This window comes from Saccopteryx bilineata, chromosome 3 (genome assembly GCF_036850765.1).
Source record: "Saccopteryx bilineata isolate mSacBil1 chromosome 3, mSacBil1_pri_phased_curated, whole genome shotgun sequence".
Classification (NCBI taxonomy): domain Eukaryota; kingdom Metazoa; phylum Chordata; class Mammalia; order Chiroptera; family Emballonuridae; genus Saccopteryx; species Saccopteryx bilineata.
Genome location: NC_089492.1, coordinates 33,569,946 through 33,588,531, shown reverse-complemented (window position 1 = coordinate 33,588,531; position 18,586 = coordinate 33,569,946). Strand labels below are relative to the sequence as shown.

Here is an 18,586-nt window from a genome sequence, read left to right as displayed (position 1 = left end):
GGAGGGCTCATTGGAACGACAGTGAGAAGCGCAGACTCAGCCTAACAAGCAACAGAACCACTGAGGATTCGGGGAAGGACAGTGATAAGACTGTGGAATAGCAATCAGGCTAAAGACATAGGCTACAAATCCAAAATAACTTTTACAGAAGTCTTCTACAACAAGAACACCCATAAATATAAACCACATCAGCCAGCCTGCAGACGTGAATGATAAAAACCAAGAGAAAACCATTATGAACATTGATGTCGCAAGTTTCTCAAACCTATCTTTATTCTCTCCAGTGGGTGGTTCTGTTTTAAGTGCTGGGTCAAGTGTTACTACTTCTGTCAATTTTTCACCATAAACATTTTCACTGGAGCTCTATTGCTAGAAAGTGGCTGTCACAAAACAGAAATGATAGAATTAAATGTTCAGAACTGTCCAAGCTCAAGAAGATAAAAACGGAAAAACCAGCCTTTGAAGGTCAAGGAAAAGCAAGTTAGCAAAAGGGAAGGGATGAGATAAATTTCCTTTTTTTTTTTTTTTTTTTTCTTTTCATTTTTCTGAAGCTGGAAACAGGGAGAGACAGTCAGACAGACTCCCGCATGCGCCCGACCGGGATCCACCCGGCACGCCCACCAGGGGCGATGCTCTGCCCACCAGGGGGCGATGCTCTGCCCATCCTGGGCGTCGCCATGTCGTGACCAGAGCCACTCCAGCGCCTGAGGTAGAGGCCACAGAGCCATCCCCAGCGCCGGGGCCATCCCTGCTCCAATGGAGCCTTGGCTGCGGGAGGGGAAGAGAGAGACAGAGAGGAAAGCGCGGCGGAGGGGTGGAGAAGCAAATGGGCGCTTCTCCTGTGTGCCCTGGCCAGGAATCGAACCCGGGTCCTCCGCACGCTAGGCCGACGCTCTACTGCTGAGCCAACCGGCCAGGGCAATAAATTTCCTTTGAAGATAGGAAATTACATTTTGAAGGCTCAGCTCATGTTAATTCAAGTCTTTCTACCCCCCCCCCTCACACACACACACACACAAAAGCCCGAGGCACTCTCACATTTAATAAAGTTAATTATATTTTTCACAAAGCTTAATTTACAGACTTTTAATGGATTACACAGAGGATTTTAGGCGGGAAATTGAAAAGAAAACATTTCAACTCTTTTCAATTTTATCCCATATACTTGACTAGATAAGAGCACAAGCCTTACAGAACAATGTCAGAATGTCATTCTAGAAAAAACTATTAATATCAGTTCTTCCCGGAAAAGGTGGATAACACTGGCAAAGCAGCTCGCTTACAGAGGAAAATGGTGAAGCAGGAAGCCAGTGCTCTGGTCTCTAAATACAAAGCCAGGAATATTTGTAAACAGAAAGCACATATTCCCTTTGTGCAGAGGGTGTGTCCTGCTTTTCAAAACATCGTCCCTGGTCAGTTAAGGCCATAAATGAATGGGAGAAAAGGCTGATCTAGAAAAGTCGTTCTTGAGTTTTTGGTCCATGGATTTTTATATCTACAAAGGACATCCAGGAAAAATAAACAGGAGCTAACTTTAAGAAGTTTGAGCTTTCAAAAAAGATCATTGCAATTAAATGGAACCCATCAAATATGTTTAAGTCCACAGGTCATGCATGTATTCACACCTTTGAAAAATGAAAGGGAACCAATTCATTATTTTGAAACCTGGTAAATAAAGGAGAAAAATCAAATATTTATCTGTCTCTCCTATATGAACTGTATCATTGGATGACCAAAAAGTGAATGAGGGGAAGCAGTTTTTTATAAAAAAGTATTCCACCTGATAAATTTAAAAAAATAAGTCTAAATTAAAATATCACCATTTTATCAACCCTAATAAATAAATCTAAGCACTGAGCACCAACAATTAACATTACAGAAAGAGGTACAGACAAATTGTGCTTCCTGATAGAAGAACACTCGTCTAGTATTACCAGAGGAGTTGTATCTGAGTCTGATCACACCTCTAAATCCAGCTACCACATGCAGGGAGTACAGAAGACAGAGGAATATAGTGACATGTCTCATAAGTAAGTAACTAGCAAAACCCATGGAGTTTATGTATGACTGAATGTTCTTCTTTTATTGGTCTGGCAAAATCTTCTTTAACTTCACCACTGGATATAGACTCACCAAGGCAAGCCTGGCTACCCCCCTTACTAAGTGCTCACCCTCCAATAGCAGGAGCCAATAATGAGCCCCAGTGGACAAGCTAGCTATCTGAGGGGGTTGATGGGTTTAGTACATTGGTTTTCTTTCATCATGGAGGGGCAAAGATCTGTCCTCACTGAAATAGATTCTGGTTATGGGTTTGCCACCATTCACAAACTTAGGCAATGCCTTATTTATCATCATAGTACCCCTCACAACATTTTTTCTGACCAAGGCATTAATTTCTCAACAACAAAAACTGCATTTCATGGCTTATGATCATGAAATTCTCTGGTCCAGCCATATACTTTGTCATCCAGAAGCGGCTGGTGACAGATAGTGGCATCACCTACTGAAGAAAGTCACTGACTGGGATATAAGACCTTAAAAGTTTCTAGCACTATGGTACAGGATGTAGTATATGCTTTGAATGAACAATCCACACAGAGCGCTATTTTTCCCATAACTAGACTACATGGGACTGGGAACCAAGGGTTAAAGTTGAAGGGTCCGCTATTACTATTACACCTAACAATCTAATCACAAAAATTTTGTATCCTGTCCCTGAGATTTGAGTTTCGGATTGTTTAGAGTTATTAGTTCCCAAGGAAAAATACTTTCATTGTAGGCACATAAAGGGTTCCCCTGGACCAAAATTTGAGACTAACCTTTGGTTATTTCAGACTCCTTGTGTCATTGAACCGATATGCACAAAGAAAAGTTTTACTGTACATACTAAAGTGACAGACACTAGTTATTAACATGAAATAAGATCACTGCTGAACAGTGGAGGTAGGAAGGAGGATGTTTGTCAGCCAGGGGCTTCTCTGAGCTTCCATTACTTCCATGTTCAGTGGTAAAGTTACCAGAGGATTTTACCAGACCAATAAAGGGGTATGAGCTAGGACAGACTCTTCAGGAATGAATATTTGTGTCAAACACAAGAAAAGTATCTTTACAAAGCAAAGGGCTAGTTAAGGGAAAGAAACATGGAAGTGGATAAGGGAAGAAAATCTTTAACAGAAGAAGATCTATATATATATACTATATGTATATTTATATTATAGCTACAGCTATAGCTAAGTATAGAAATAGAGATAGATATTGAGGAGATAGATATAGACAGAGATCAGTTATGGCCTTGTGATCAGTTACAGAAATGAGGACTGTAACAACTATGTGTGATTTTCTTCCTTGTTTTTTATGTACATATCTGTATATAGAAATTATTTCCCCCCTTTTCCTTTCCCTTATACGTCATATAAAGAGTGTTTCTTGATAGTTAACTTTACAATTTAGTCTTCTGGGTTATAAAATAAATAGGATTATGACTAACCTATAAACAGAATTAATATTAACCAAATATAGATGCATTGACTGATGGAACTTTTTCTCCTGTGTCTATGTGTTTTGGGTTTTTTGTTTTGTTTGTTTAATCCCTTCGCTTTTTCACCCAGTCCCCTAAACATCTCCCCACTGACATACAGCTCTCAGTCTGTTCTCCATATCTATGAGTCTGTTTCTATTTTGCTTATTGGTTTATTTTGTTCATTTGATTCCACATATAAGTAAGATCATATGTTACTTATCTTTCTCTGATTGGGTTATTCCACTTAGCACAATACTCTCCAGGTCCATCCATGCTGTTGCAAAGGGTACGATTTCCTTCTTTTTTATGGATGAGTAGTATTTCATTGTGTAAATGTACCACAGCTTTTTTATCCACTCATCTACTGTTGGGCACTTGGGCTGTTTCCAGGTCTTGAGTGTTGTAAATAACACTGCAATGAACACAGCAGTGCATATATTCTTTCAAATTGGTGTTTCGGGTTTCTTTGGTTATATTTCCAGAAGTGGAATCACTGAGTCATAAGGCAGTTCCATTTTTTAATTTTTTGAGGGAACTACATACTGCTTTCCACAATGGCTGCACCAGTCAACATTTCCACCACCAGTGCACGATGGTTCGCGTCTTTGCCGACACTTCTTGTTTGTTGATTTATTGATGATTGCCATTCTGACAAGTGTGAGGTGACATCTCATTATGGTTTTAATTTGTATTTCCCTGATGATTAGTGACATTAAGCATCTTTTCATATGTCTATTGGCTATCTGTACATCCTCTTTTGAGAAGTGTCTACTCGGGTCCTTTGCTAACTTTTTAATTGGATTATTTGTTTTTTTTGGTGCTGAGTTTTATAGGTTCTTTATAAATTTTGGATATTAACGCCTTAGACTGATGAAAGTTTATATCTCCTTTATCGGGAAAATGGTGAGAACACCTTCATTCATGAGGGGATAGTTGATTATAATGTTTTTGTTGTTTTATCAAGTTGCTCTGTGGGTAGAAAGCTGTGTATGGATGCTGAAGAGACAAAAGGGTGGGCCCTAATAGTGCCCATTCTCACTCAATTCCACACTCACTCTTCTAAGTAGCTTCCTCTGACCACACACCCCATTTCTCAGACTAACTCTCCCACTGCCTCCCTATTGGATTCTACCAATTAGGGCATTAGCAGGAGATTGGAAGACAAAAAGAATGGAGAAGCTTTTTTTTTTATCTCTGGTAGTGACCGTAGTGGCAGCGGCAGTGACATCATGACTGGCTGATGTGGGCTGTGGCTCATGCTCAGGCACCTTGGTTTTAATAGCAGACGTGGGCTGTGAGCCAACTAAAAGCGGGGGTTGTCTTATATTAATGTGCCCGGCCTAGGGGGGAACTCAGGGTACACACATGGCTGCAAAATAAAATTTACCATCTTATCTATTTATAAAGTATATAGTTCAGTAGTGTTAAATATATTCACATTATTGTTAAACAGATTTCCAGAACTTTCTCTTCTTGCAAGCCTGAAATGCTATACCTTTAAATAACAACTCCCATTTCATCCACTTCCCCGCTCCTAGTAACTATCATTCTACTTTGTTTCTAGAATTTGACAACTTCAGATAAGTAAGCACATGATTTTTTTTAAATTTTACATAATGGTAGAATAGAAGGTCAGAGTTGAAAAAATGTCTGAGGAATCATCTAGCCCAGGCTCTTGTCCACTGCATGAGTCCCACCTTTTTCCTGTTATGTTCAGTTTTTGATCACCTGATCTCTGCTGGAAGAATCCCAATGACTTCTTCACAAGGTGAGGCATGCAACAGGTAGACACATCTTGTGTTTTTTAAAAAAAATTTTTTTTTAAATTTCACTCTTCCTCACATTAATCTAAAATGTTAAAAACTTCTACCCATTGATCCTGGTCTATTTCCAGAATAGAACACATTCCTTCATCTTCCAACATTTTCATGTGTTGTGCTATTTTAAAAACAAGTTTTTATCACATGTGGTTTAGCCTGCCACGAGACAGCAAGATTTGCATGAAGAAAATCAGGAACACAAATTAAGAACATCAACTGCTCTTGATATTCAACACTCAGCAACAGCATAGCAAGTAGCCAGAAGTCCCCATAACCGAGGGAAAGCCAGCAGAACTCGAGAACTCATTAAAACAGTGCAGCTTCGCTTGCTCCGGAGGCCTGTTGCACATCCAGGCCTTTAAAAATAAATATTCCACCACATGTTCACAAGCTTACTGACAGTTCCATACTAGGTGACTACTTAGCTCTTTAATAAACCAAAAGATTCTCTCCAACGTAGTCACAATATTTACCACAGAGATGATTGCCGCTAATGAAATTTCATTTGCAAAAGCCTGTTGATTTGCAATGATTCCTGAAGTTACAGAGGCAGGAGGAGATAATCTTTTTCTTACAGTGTTTCTAGCAGCATTCACGGCAACCCTTTCTCCAAATTATTGCATGAAGTTACTTATACTGTTGCTACAGAAACATAGCCAAAAACAATAATAAAGCATTTGAAGAACACAGAGACTCTGACAAAACCTCTTTAATGGAAGATCAGAGGCTGGAGGAGCCATGCAGGAGAACTCAGCTCTGTGAGGCCGCTGCCCCTGTTGCATGTGACGTTTGCCTTGAGCATCTGTCTTTATCATCTTCCACTGTGCCACCGCCTGGTCATATCTTTATCATCTTCTTTATCGTTGTTAAACGTGCTCAATGCGTTTTTGATATAAAAGAAGCAATGTCATTTTAAAAGAGAAATGTAAAAATAAGTAAAAACCTAGAAGCAATAATTTATAAACAATAATTGTCATTTGCAAGTAAACATATGGGAAAATATCTGTCTGTCTTGTAATCAAAGAAATGCAAATCCAAACAGCATAGTACTTCTGTCTCAACAAGTGAGGATACAAGGAAACGTACTCTCAGCACTGTAGGCAGACATGTACATTAGTACAACCTTCCAGAAGGTGAGTTTGCCAATAAATAACAGAAACCTCAAAGATATTTATATATTTGGTCCAGAAACATTATTTCCTGGAATATAGACTAAAGAAATGATGAAAAAAAATGAGCACACAAAAAAAGTGTGGACCATCAGTGGGATATAAAACTGAGACCCACAGACATAGATAAAAGTGAAGTGGTTACTGGGGGGGGGGGGAGGGGGACATAGGAGAAGAGGTGGGGGGAGGTGTAAAGAGGGACAAATATATGGTGACAGAAAATGACTTGACTTTGAGTGATGGGCACACAATGCAATCAACAGTTCAAATGCTATAGAAATGTTTACCTGAAACCTATGTACTCTTATTGATCAATGTCACCCTGTTAAATTCCATTTTCTAAATAAAATTTTTTTTAAAAAGTATATACATAATTTATAGTAACAAAAGACTGAAAACATCCAAATAGCAAGCAAGTGATAAAATAAATAAATTATGGCTCAACCAGAAGATAGAATTCTATGCAACCATAAAAAAATAAAAAATTAAAACAAAATAACCATTATATAGTACTTACCCAGTGGCAAGCTCTATTCTAAGCAATTTATACATGTACCCATTTTTTAATAGAGAAAACTAAGTCATAGAAGTAATTTGCTCAAGAAATACTTTTTTTACTTTCTTTTTTAACCTTTTTTCTATTTTTCCAACTTTATCTTCTGCAGAGATTAATATCATCCAAATATAGATGCATTGACTGATGGAACTTTTTCTCTTATGTCTTTGTGTTTTGGGTTTTTTGTTTTGTTTAATCCTTTCATTTTTTTTTACATTTATAATTACATTTATTACATTTATAATTAAAATATATGCATACAAGAATGCTCTGCTGCGTCATGTAAGCATTCCTGATAGGCCACTGCCCTTAGCCTTGAACTTGAGAGGACCCAATTTTTCACATATGGGACCAACTGAATGTGCTTCACCTCAGTTTCCTCCCTGTGGACCATAAGCTACAGCTGTTGTTGTTTTTAAATCTTCATGAAAACAAAAGAGCAAAGGATCCTGACCTGAATGGATAGCACTTTGTAAATAAAAACTTCAATAAAAGGTTATCATTTCAACATCTGAAGTTTCAAAGAACTCAACCTGTGTCCAAATAGTGTCTTTATTCCCTGCCTTTATCCTCAGGTCATCTGAGTGTGCAGATATTTAAGTTCACAAACAAAATCCACAGGCTGGTGTGGATAGTGCTGCCTCTGGTGAGACCTTATGCCCCATGCCAGCCTTTGCCATTCTGCCCTGGGGCTCCACCTCTGTAATTCCCGACTGAATCAATCCTGAGATTTCAATTGCCCCCAGGAAAAAGAAAAATGAGATGTGACAGAAATGAAAAGGAGCACCTACCCACACAGACTGCCCACACCATGCAGAAAGAACGCAATCGCCTAGGGCTCAGCCGGACAGAGGCGATAACTGTGTTCTCTCAGAGAACCATCCCTGCTCAGATAAGAAACGGTACTCATGTGTGGGACTTGCAGTCTATAGGAAGCAGGGAGAGCCTAGGAGCCTCCAGAGGGGGCTGCATCAACTGTCATCAGGATCAAGTCCAGGAGCTGCCTGGGCAATTTTCACCTCTGCCATCCAGTGGCCTTGATTATCGTTCCCCAGCAGCAAAGCCCCGAGAAGCTCTGCGGAGAGTGGCTCCGGATTCTGCAGCATTAGCCAGAATAGCACATAACTACATTCTGGTGGCCTGTCTACACTGCTCGCAAAGATTAGGGGATATTTCAAAGTGAATATGAAGCAATAAAAAAAAAGAAGCTTTTGATTTTATTTTATTAAACAAGAATATCGGAAAAGCAAACGGTAAGTCAAAGAAAGTTGTTTGATTATGCAAATGAGATGCTGAACCGACTTTTATTTCATTGGTGAAAATGCACTATATAAAAGGCTGAAAGTACTGGAGTATCTGCACGTTCCCTGATCCCCTAATTTTTGTGAGCAGTGTATATTCATTAGTAACCCATTCCACAACTTTCTCACAATTCATGTTAGCATTGTTGCTGAGACTCCCATGGGCTCAAAAATCACAGTGACTGTAGTGGGCAAAATCTAAGATGATGCCCAAAATTCCCACCCTCAAGTATACCAGCCTTGTATAATACCCTCCCCTTTGAGTGTGAGTGGAACCTGTGAATATGATGGGATGTCACTCACTCCATTAGGTTATAGTGAGATAGTCACTCCATCCTGGCCAAGTTTTAGAGAGTTGGACAATCAGATGGACACACACTCCCATCGGCACAGAAGAAAGCAAACATCTGTCCTGGAAGCAGGAAAAACCTGAAGGAATTTCAAACTGTCTTTGGGAGCCACTTGGCAGGGAACTAGAGATGACCCCTAGGAGCTAAGAGTGATCTGGGCCGATGTTAGTGTGAAAATAGACTTCGGTCCTACAACCTCAAGGAAATTAATCCTGCCAACAACTGGTGAGCTGGGAAGAAGACTCAGAACCCCAGATTAGATCACATCCCCTGCCACCACTTTGACTTTGGCCTGGGGAGACCCTGACCAGAGTACCCAGCCAAACACTGCTGGACTCCTGACTCCAGGATAATAAATGAGTGTTGTTTGAAGCACAAGCCCCTGTGGTAATTTGTTACACAACAATAGAAAACTATGGAAACCGCCCAAGTGTCCATCAGAGGACAAGTGGATTAAAAAGCTTTGGTACATATATACTATGGAATACTACTCAGCCATAAGAAATGATGACATCGGATCATTTACAATAACATGGATGGACTTTGATAACATTATACGGAGTAAAATAAGTAAATCAGAAAAAACTAAGAACTATATGAATCCATACGTAGATGGGACATAAAAATGAGACTCAGAGACATGGACAAGAATGTGATGGTAGGCCCTGGCCGGTTGGCTCAGTGGTAGAGCATCGGCTTGGCGTGTGGAAGTCCCGGGTTCGATTCCCAGCCATAGCACATAGGAGAGGCGCCCATCTGCTTCTCCACCCCTCCCCCTCTCCTTCCTCTCTGTCTCTCTCTTCCCCTCCCGCAGCGAGGCTCCATTGGAGCAAAGATGGCCCGGGCGCTGGGGGGTGGCTCCTTGGCCTCTGCCCCAGGCACTAGAGTGGCTCTGGTCATGGCAGAGCGACACCCCGGAGGGGCAGAGCATCGCCCCTGGTGGGCGTGCCGGGTGGATCCCGGTTGGGCGCATGAGGGAGTCTCTCTCTCCCCGTTTCCAGCTTCAGAAAAAAAAAAAAAAAAAAAAATGTGATGGTAACAGGGGGATGGGTTGGGGAAGGGGTGAAGAAGGAGAGAGAGGGGGTGGGGGAGGGGAGGGGCACAAAGAAAACCAAATAGAAGGTGACAGAAGACAATTTGACTTTGGGTGAGAGGTATGCAACATAATCAAATGTCAAAATAATCTGTTTTCTCTGAACATATGTACCCTGATTTATCAATGTCACTACATTAAAATTAATAAAAATAAGATTAAAAGAAACAATAGAAAACTAATAAAATGACCACGCTGGTGGCATTATCAGAACACATGACTTGCTCCTTCTTGCACTTCCATGGTCTTCAGAAGGAACTCCTGTCCATAACGTTCATCGTTAAGGGACCTAATGGAGAGCAATAACTGATCTTTGTATAATATTTAAAGTTTATCTTTCAAATTCAATCTCATTTGAATTTTACATCGTTCATCTCAGCAAGTCCAGGCAGGTGATTAGGAAAAGATCCAGGAGCCAGGCTGCCTGGTTCGATTCCTTCTCCTGCCAAGTACTCACTAGATGAGCTCAGGCCAGTTCCTTGACCTCTTTGTGTCTCAGTCTCCTCACCAATAAAACAGGGATGTGATAATCCCTACCTCCTAGGGATTTGTGAGGATTAGCATGTGAATTGTGACACAAAGGAACCGCTGAGCTAAAGCCAGCCCGGTTTGTGAGGATTAAATGACTTTACATAAAGTCTAGTTCCTAGTAAGCACTGGGTAGGTTTTTATTGTTATCATTGAGAGTATCTAAACACACTAAGAAAGCAAAGTTAGCTTTGCTCCCTTCCCACTGTATCATGCTGCAAGAATTGCAGCTTAAGGTTTTAACAGGCCCTGCAACAGGGAGCTTGTGCATTATCCTAAAGAAAGGAAATCTGCAATGGGGAAGGAAGTGGCTCCACTCTCTAGCCGTTGTCTTGAGAAGAATGAGAGAAATACAGGCAAGACTGAATGAGCTTTCTGCACACCCCAGGAAAGTCCACAGATCTAGGGGTGAGCAGGACTATGATGGCTTCCTTCAGTGGCCTTGTAAATAGAACCCTGGTTCCAATAGAATTCTGACTGGAGATCAGAACACAGCACAGATGGGTTCCTGCCACTATAATTGCACTCACATGCCTGAGTAATCCACAGTCCGGAGTGCAGATGGGCTACCCATGGTTTGACACCATGTTGATCAGCTCCAACAGGTGTTCCTTCCAGGTACCCTTGGCAATGTAAAGCCATTAAAAGCATCTCTCCTAAATCCTTCTGATCGGTTGCAGTGAGCAAGGGAGGGTTAGAAATGTCCCTTGAGGTGCTCCCAGATCCATACATAACAAGAATAGTGGTCTTGTCACTGGGACTGCTCAAGGTGAGCTGCCTGGTGTCCCTTCATAACAGAGACAGACTCATAAAAAGAGCACCCCACCAAGCCAGATGGAATGTTTCGTGTGTCAGGGCTGCTGTGGTCCAATGGTGGTGTTTTGGTTCTTGGGCATGGCTGGGGTTATGCCCAGTAGAAGTACAAGAGGTAGGTAGAGGTATAGTTTCCGAGTGTAGTGATTTGTCCCATTAAAATAACATTGACCAAGGGCCTACTTAGTCATCCTTTCCCTGTTTCACTAATTTTTCAGTTTAAGTTTTAAAGAGCTGCTATTGGTAGGGGAAAAAGATGTGTGCCTCTATTTACCTGTTTTGTTTGTTTATTTTGGTGTAATAATGCCTCTTTTTTGTCTCCAGCCCACACATGTGCGGCCTTTGTGCCACACAGAGACACATGCCCACTGTCCCCTTTCTTTTAGGTATTTTTCCATCACTCCTTCCCAACAACAAATCAATCATTGAAAAAAAAAATGAAAAATTATAATTAAAGCTACTTTACCATGTCTTCCAATTACCCAAAGGCATATTGGTTTGTTTAGGAGAGTTTGCCTTAATTCACACCAGAAGATGTCCTACGAGACCTGAGAGAAGGAAGTATAGCTCCAATGCCTGCAAGGTGTGTGCAGTCAGCATTCAGGACTGTCATCTAAGTTAAAACAAACAATAGCCTGACCAGGCACTGGTGCAGTGAATATAGCATCGGCCCGGAACACTGAGGACCCAGGTTCAAAGCCCCGGGGTCATCAGCTTGAGCGCAGTCTCACCAGCTTGAGTTCAGGGTCACTGGCTTGAGTGTGGAATCATAGACATGACCCCCTGGTCACTGGCTTGAGCCCAAAGGTCGCTGACTTGAGCCCAAGGTTGCTAGCTTAAGCAAAGGGTCACTGGCTCTGGTATAGGTCCCTAGTTAAGGCACATATAAGAAAGCAATCAATGAACAACTAAGGTGCCACAACAAAGAATTGATGTTTCTCATCTCTCTCCCTTCCTGTCCCTATCTATTTGCCCCTGTCTATCTCTTTCTCTAAAAACAAAACAAAAACAAAAACAAAAACAAAAAACAAAAAAAAAACCCACAAGCATAGATGGCATGTTTTGGATGGCATGTTTTGTAAAATGTCATGCAGACCTACAAAAACAGCAAAATGAATCCTAACCATGGGCCCTGTATGTCCTGGAACCACTAGGATCATGACCCTTGATCCTGAGGCTCTTTCAAAAGCCAATTTAATAGAGAGCATGCAGAATCACCACCACCCCCCACCCACCCACCCCCACCCCCCACACCACCCACCACCCTATGCCCAGTCCGGGGCAAAAAGAGCTCAAAGAGAAAGTCAAAGTCACTTGAACTTTCTGAAAATTGCCTGCCTAGCTGATCTGCAAGCTCAGAATTCTCCAAAGGAAGGCTGAAATAACCTACCAGTCTAAACACAAAAGGCTGCAATCGAGAGGAAATGCTTCAGTCGCTGGCACCCCATTCCCCTTGATATTTTGATTAAAGAAAAAATGTTTCCTCTTTCTAATAAAAAAAACCAATCACCTACTATAGGTGGTTTTCCAACCCGTTGACAGCAAGCTCCACTAACCAGGGCATTATTATTGGGTGGAAGCTTTGTAGGGTGGCTTCTCCCTGGGAGGAATTCCCTGCTCCAATCCCTCAAGAGCACATTTTGCTCCAGCCAAGCTTGCTCCAGCCAAGCTTGCTCCAGACCTAAGGGTACACGCAGTCCTCAAAGAGTTTGTCTATTTATTACATGTATTACAGGATGTCAAAATGGAAACTTTCTCTCAGTTTACAAATAACAGACCCCAAAGCAGAATTTCAAAGTTAGTGTCCAAAGTTAATTTCAGAGTTAGTTAGGAGACTCAGGTGGCACACCTCTAGTAAGAATAGCAAAGTCAGAGATGAGAGAAGAGCAACTGAGGAAAGACTGTGTGAGGAGGACGCCGGAGAGCCCACCGTGTGACTCCTGCATCACGGAGGTCCCAGCGGACTGAAATCCCACAGGGCGGGAGGCAGACCTGAGTGGGCACAGGATTGAAGGCCAGGCGGCTGCGTGGGACTCAGGCTGGGCTGCACTCCCAGGGCTCATCAGCACAAAGGACGATTGCATGTTTCCCATGATGAAATAGAGCCCCTCACAAGAGAGCTGGTGTGAGGTCATTCTAGATCCTGTCTTCTAGGGTCTTCTAGATGCTTTATGAGACCTCAGTCATTGAAAGCTGAAAGTGACTAACAGACTCTTGGGGACAAAGAAGGAATAAATGAGGAGTCCGAGGAGAGAGAGTATGTCACCAGCATTACAAGAACTTCAGGTAAAAGGTTCTCCTGATTAGGGTGGCAAGTGGGGGCGTGAGGGCGGGTGGAGGTCAGCAAGCAGCTGTTTCCCATCTTTATTACAGACAGAAAATGGGGAAAAAGGAAAAGTATAAGCTGTATGGGTTGTACTAAGTCAGCCTGGAGTCAGAAAGAAGGTTGGCGGAGAACATTTCGTAACTATTCATTTTCTTTGCTTCCTTCTGCCTGCCTAAAGTAAAGGCCAAGCCAGAGAGAAGACATCTGGTAGCTACGCCTAAGCTCTAGAACTCGTCACCTCGCTATTGGGAAGAAAAATAATCCAAACATTTGTTCCAAGACTCTGGTTTGCTTCATGCGACTGAAATGAAAATGTTACCAGACTCTCTGAGCACCCCAACACTTGGAATTTCTACATATTTTCACCTACTTGCAGCCAGTTGTGACCTTTCTTTTAAGCAGAACACGTTAACCAACATATAGAAAATTGCTACATAAGTTATTTAAAAATAATTCTTTTCCTAGAATTTAAGTGTGTTCAGTTAAGTCTGATAAAACACTAGAAGAGACAGAGGAGTTCGAGAAAATAGCTGGAGAAGCTATAAAGTTATTTACAACTTCAACTAATGAATAAACCAATTAAAAATAGCTAATCCATGCTAGAGAATCTGAGGATGCACAGAAATGGGTCCAGGAAGGGAGTAATATTTGGGAAACTGCCCCTCTGGCTGAGGAAGAGGCAGCATGACTTCCACGGGCCGGCCCGGGGCAGGAAGGGGCCATACTTCATCCCACAGATGGACTCAGCAGGGGGAAGAGTGATTGATGGGTGGTGTGACCCTATTGAGTGGATGTTCCTATCAATTAGAAAGCACATTCCTGGCCAATCAGAAGGGACTTCGAAAGGTGTCCCAACACTTGAATGGATCAAATTTAAGGATTCCTTCGACATTGATGAAGGATCTTCAGCATCGTGGTTAATAGCATTGTTCTGGAGCAGGTGTGCACGGGCTTAATCCCAGCAATGCCAATTAGTAGCTTTGTGAGCCTGAGCAAGTTCCTCTCTGGGCTTTAGTTTTGACACCAGAAGGCTAATAGGACCTGCTAGGTAGGGTTCTGTGAGATGCGGGTTTAATGTACGAGTACATGCTGCGTGCTTAGAAAGGCTCTTGGCACAAAGTAAATGAATTTAAGTTCACGGACCCCTCAGTAGACAGCAGCTCTACAAAAAAGAATGAAGGAAACAGAGGAGAAATTTTAAGCTCAGAGGTTATCAACTGTTCAACATCACACTCGGCTCTAGTGCTCTATTTCTAAACTCAGGGCTCTCTACCCTAGCACACTGCAGCCCGAAAACCAAGGCGCCCGTAACTCAGACGGATCAAGGTTAGTTTGACCTTCTTCTCCTCCTTGGGACTGCACTGATGGCAGGGTCACTGAGTAACTCTCAAAATGTTGAGAACTGCCTTGTTCAAAGGGGTCTTAAAGTGTTACCTGGTGATTCTAGTCCACTGACCCCGGAGGCGGAGTCTTGTTGGTTCAACTCTCAGCTCAACTTCGTCAACAACCCTGTGACCTTGAGAACGGCACTTTTATCAATAAAATTAGAAAATCCTTACATTCTCTTCTTACATGCTATTCTTTATTACGTTACTGAACTACAGTAGTCCCCCCTTATCCGTGTGAAATACTTTCCAAAATCCCAAGGGGCTGCCTGAAACCACGGAGAGTACCAAGCCCTATATGTACTATGCTTTTTCTTATACACGCATACTTATGATAAAGTCTAATTTATAATTTAAGCACAGTAAAAGATTAGCAATAATAAAATAGAACAATGATAGCAATATACTGTAATGAAAATTATGTGAGGTGGTCTCTCTCTCTCTCTCAACATACCTTATTGTACTATACTTGCATTTTCACTTGGACATATCCAAACTGCCAGCATCAGCAGTAGAGCATCGGCCTGGCATGCGGGGGAACCGGGTTCGATTCCCGGCCAGGGCACATAGGAGAAGCGCCCATTTGCTTCTCCACCCCCCCCCCTCCTTCCTCTCTGTCTCTCTCTTCCCCTCCCGCAGCCAAGGCTCCATTGGAGCAAAGATGGCCCGGGCGCTGGGGATGGCTCCTTGGCCTCTGCCCCAGGCGCTAGAGTGGCTCTGGTCGCTGCAGAGCGATGCCCCGGAGGGGCAGAGCATTACCCCCTGGTGGGCAGAGCATCGCCCCTGGGGGGCGTGCCCGGTGGATCCCAGTCGGGCGCATGCGGGAGTCTGTCTGACTGTTTCTCCCCGTTTCCAGCTTCAGAAAAATACAAAAAAAAAAAAAAAAAATCAAAAAAAAAAAAAATCAAACTGCCAGCATCACTGCTCTTGTGCTTTGGGCCCATAATTGAGTAAAATAACGGTGACCTGAACCCAGGCACTGTGATACCACAACAGTCTGACCACTGAGACTGCAGCCGAGTGACTAATGAACAGGTAGGCAGCTTGGGCAGCATGGAGACACTGAACAAAAGGATGTCATGTGTCAGTGGGACACACCAGGATGACATAAGATTTTATCACGATACTCAGAACGGTACACAACTTAGAACTCGGAAATTGTTTATTTCTGGAATTTCTCATTTAATATTTTAGGACTGCAGTAGGTCACAGAGAGTGGAAAGTGAAACAGAGGATAAGAAGGGACTACTGCATTTTAGCCGTTCTTGTCATCATCATCACCAACAACAGGGTTCAACTCTCCAATTGATATTTGAATCTGCTCTACACCACTGACTTTTAAACACTTCTGACCATAGCCCTTAAAGGGAAAAGAATTCATTTTGACTCCAGATGCCCATACTTGTGTATTGGAAGCAAACATTTTATAACTCAATATTTTCCCTTAATACAAGCAACATGCTCTGGTATTTTCCATTCTATTTTATTCCATTTCAATTTTTAAATGCTGGTCATGACCACTAAACTGATTCTATAATCATGAATCAGTTTAAACAGTTGTTTAAACACCCATGTTTTAAACAATGCTGAATTGCACTGTTTCTGCCACAACCATTTCTATGAGCTCACAGATATTGGGTACAATTCACCAATGTTCACTGAGCCTATAACATGCTAAGCTTTGTGCTAGAAATGGAATGTTTACATAACTATCAAATTCTATAGTGCATTCTTCCAAATAATTTAGCATGTATGATAAAATTATTCCTGATACCTTGTAAATAAGCACTGCTGTTATTAATTTTGCCTTTACAGGTGATAGTTGACTTTAGACTTTGTCCACTAAATACTTTAAAATAATCCAGCATTGGGCTGTTTCCTAATGCTGCACCAAGTATCCATAAATTCCACTTTACCAACTGAGAACGATGTAAGATAAATCCTCTTAAAACCTCCAGGACCTTCTAAAACACATAAACTCAGCCTGTAACTGAGATCGTGTCAGTCTCTGTTTTGCTGTATCTGGCCTCTCCACAGCAGCTTCAACTTCTCTGTCAGAATCATGGCCTCTCTTCCCTGTTCTCAGGCAACCTCTACAAACTAGACGAGCCATTGTAATGCGTTCTGCTGCCCCATCGGTTTTACCAGGTAAATAAACATCCAATCTTCTGGCCAGATATTATCATCATTATTATTATTTTATAGCTTTATTCTAATTTATTTCATGATGAATATTTTTTAATGTGATAGAGCTCCTATCTGATGCAGTATTAAATCATTAATTAGCTAAGATTTAAAAGATGACTCCTGGTTTATGAGTTTATATGCCAATGAGTACCCTCCACAGAAACGCCGTCCAGTAGAACTTTCTTCAGTTTTATATCTGCGCTGTCCCATGTGGTAGCCACTAGCCACCTGTGGTATTGAGTCCTTGACGTGTGGCTAATGCAACTGAAGACCTGAATTTTTACTTTTATTTTAATTAACTTAAACTTAGAGTCACATATGGCTGGCAGCTACTGTATAAATGCAAATCTAGAGCATTTATCATACAACATGCTGATAATCCTGAATGATCCTGATGATTAAAAAAATGATAATAAAAGGTGCCATTTATTGAACATTTTACAGGGCCAGGCATTAGCCTAAGCCCTTTTACACACATTGTGTAATTTACTTTTCTTGGTAAGTACTATCATTATTCTTCCCATTTTTCAGTTGAAGAAACTGAGGTCACACAGCCAAAAAGCCCTGGAACTGAGGTTCAAATCCAGCGCTGTCCCCAAAGCACAGGGCAGGACACCCCCCACCCACCCCCCCGCAACAACAGGCACCCGCAGCTGCATGTGTGTCCGTTTCTAATTTCAATGAACAGGAAAAGGAGAATAAATGACTTCTTATTTATCCCTTTAAAAAATCTCCTCACTTAGTGCCCAAGACTGGCCTCTGAAGGAAAGAAAAATCTCTGACTGAGGACTCTTCAAATTCTAAAAATAAATGTCTCTGTGATTTAAAGAAAAGGTTTGAGGTCAAGAGGTAAACTGGAATTCAAATTGCATTTATGGTTGGGAGAATCTCTGCCCATTTGAAGATATGATGCTGTTTCTACATTTACTTAAGATTTATTCCCACCTGCTACTGAGGGGTTTGAGGGCGTTTAGAGATTAAGACATTCACGGGTCATAAAGAGCAAAAATCGCTTGGCAAAACTTAATAGGATTTTAATTAATAAAAAACTTTTAAACATCCAATTTCTGAGATAGAGAATTGATTAAAGCTTTTAAGCTAAGGCAGAATAATAATGATAATAAAACTAATTAATAAAAATATGGGGGCATTAGGCCATACTGTTGTTCTCTGTTTGTTTATTTTCCTCAACAAAGAAATCAATCAAGTTGGTGTGCAGATTTCACAAAAAACACAGGTTGCTCAAGAAATTTCCAGCTCTCCTCCCCCGTAAAAGCAGACAATATTGCAGCAAAAAATAACTCAGTGAAGGCAATTCTCTAAGGGGAGAAGTGTCCTGCCATCCAGCACTAACAGACGTGGTTTCCCCGCCTGGCCCCTACTCGTGGCTGCCTCTTTCCTTGTGGCTGCTCAACATTCAGAGGCTGGACTGAGGCGGTTAGTGGCCCCTCCATGACCAGAACAGGGACTGAGGGGGTTAGTGGCCACTCCACGACCAGAACAGGGACTGAGGGGGTTAGTGGCCACTCCACGACCAG

At 41.8% G+C, this 18,586-nt stretch overlaps 1 protein-coding gene across 5 annotated transcripts in view; it reads right to left on the bottom strand.

The window, feature by feature from the left end:
• The window catches only part of NCALD (neurocalcin delta), a 456,249-nt gene that overhangs the window by 348,319 nt on the left and 89,344 nt on the right, over positions 1-18,586 (bottom strand). The window lies entirely within an intron of this gene.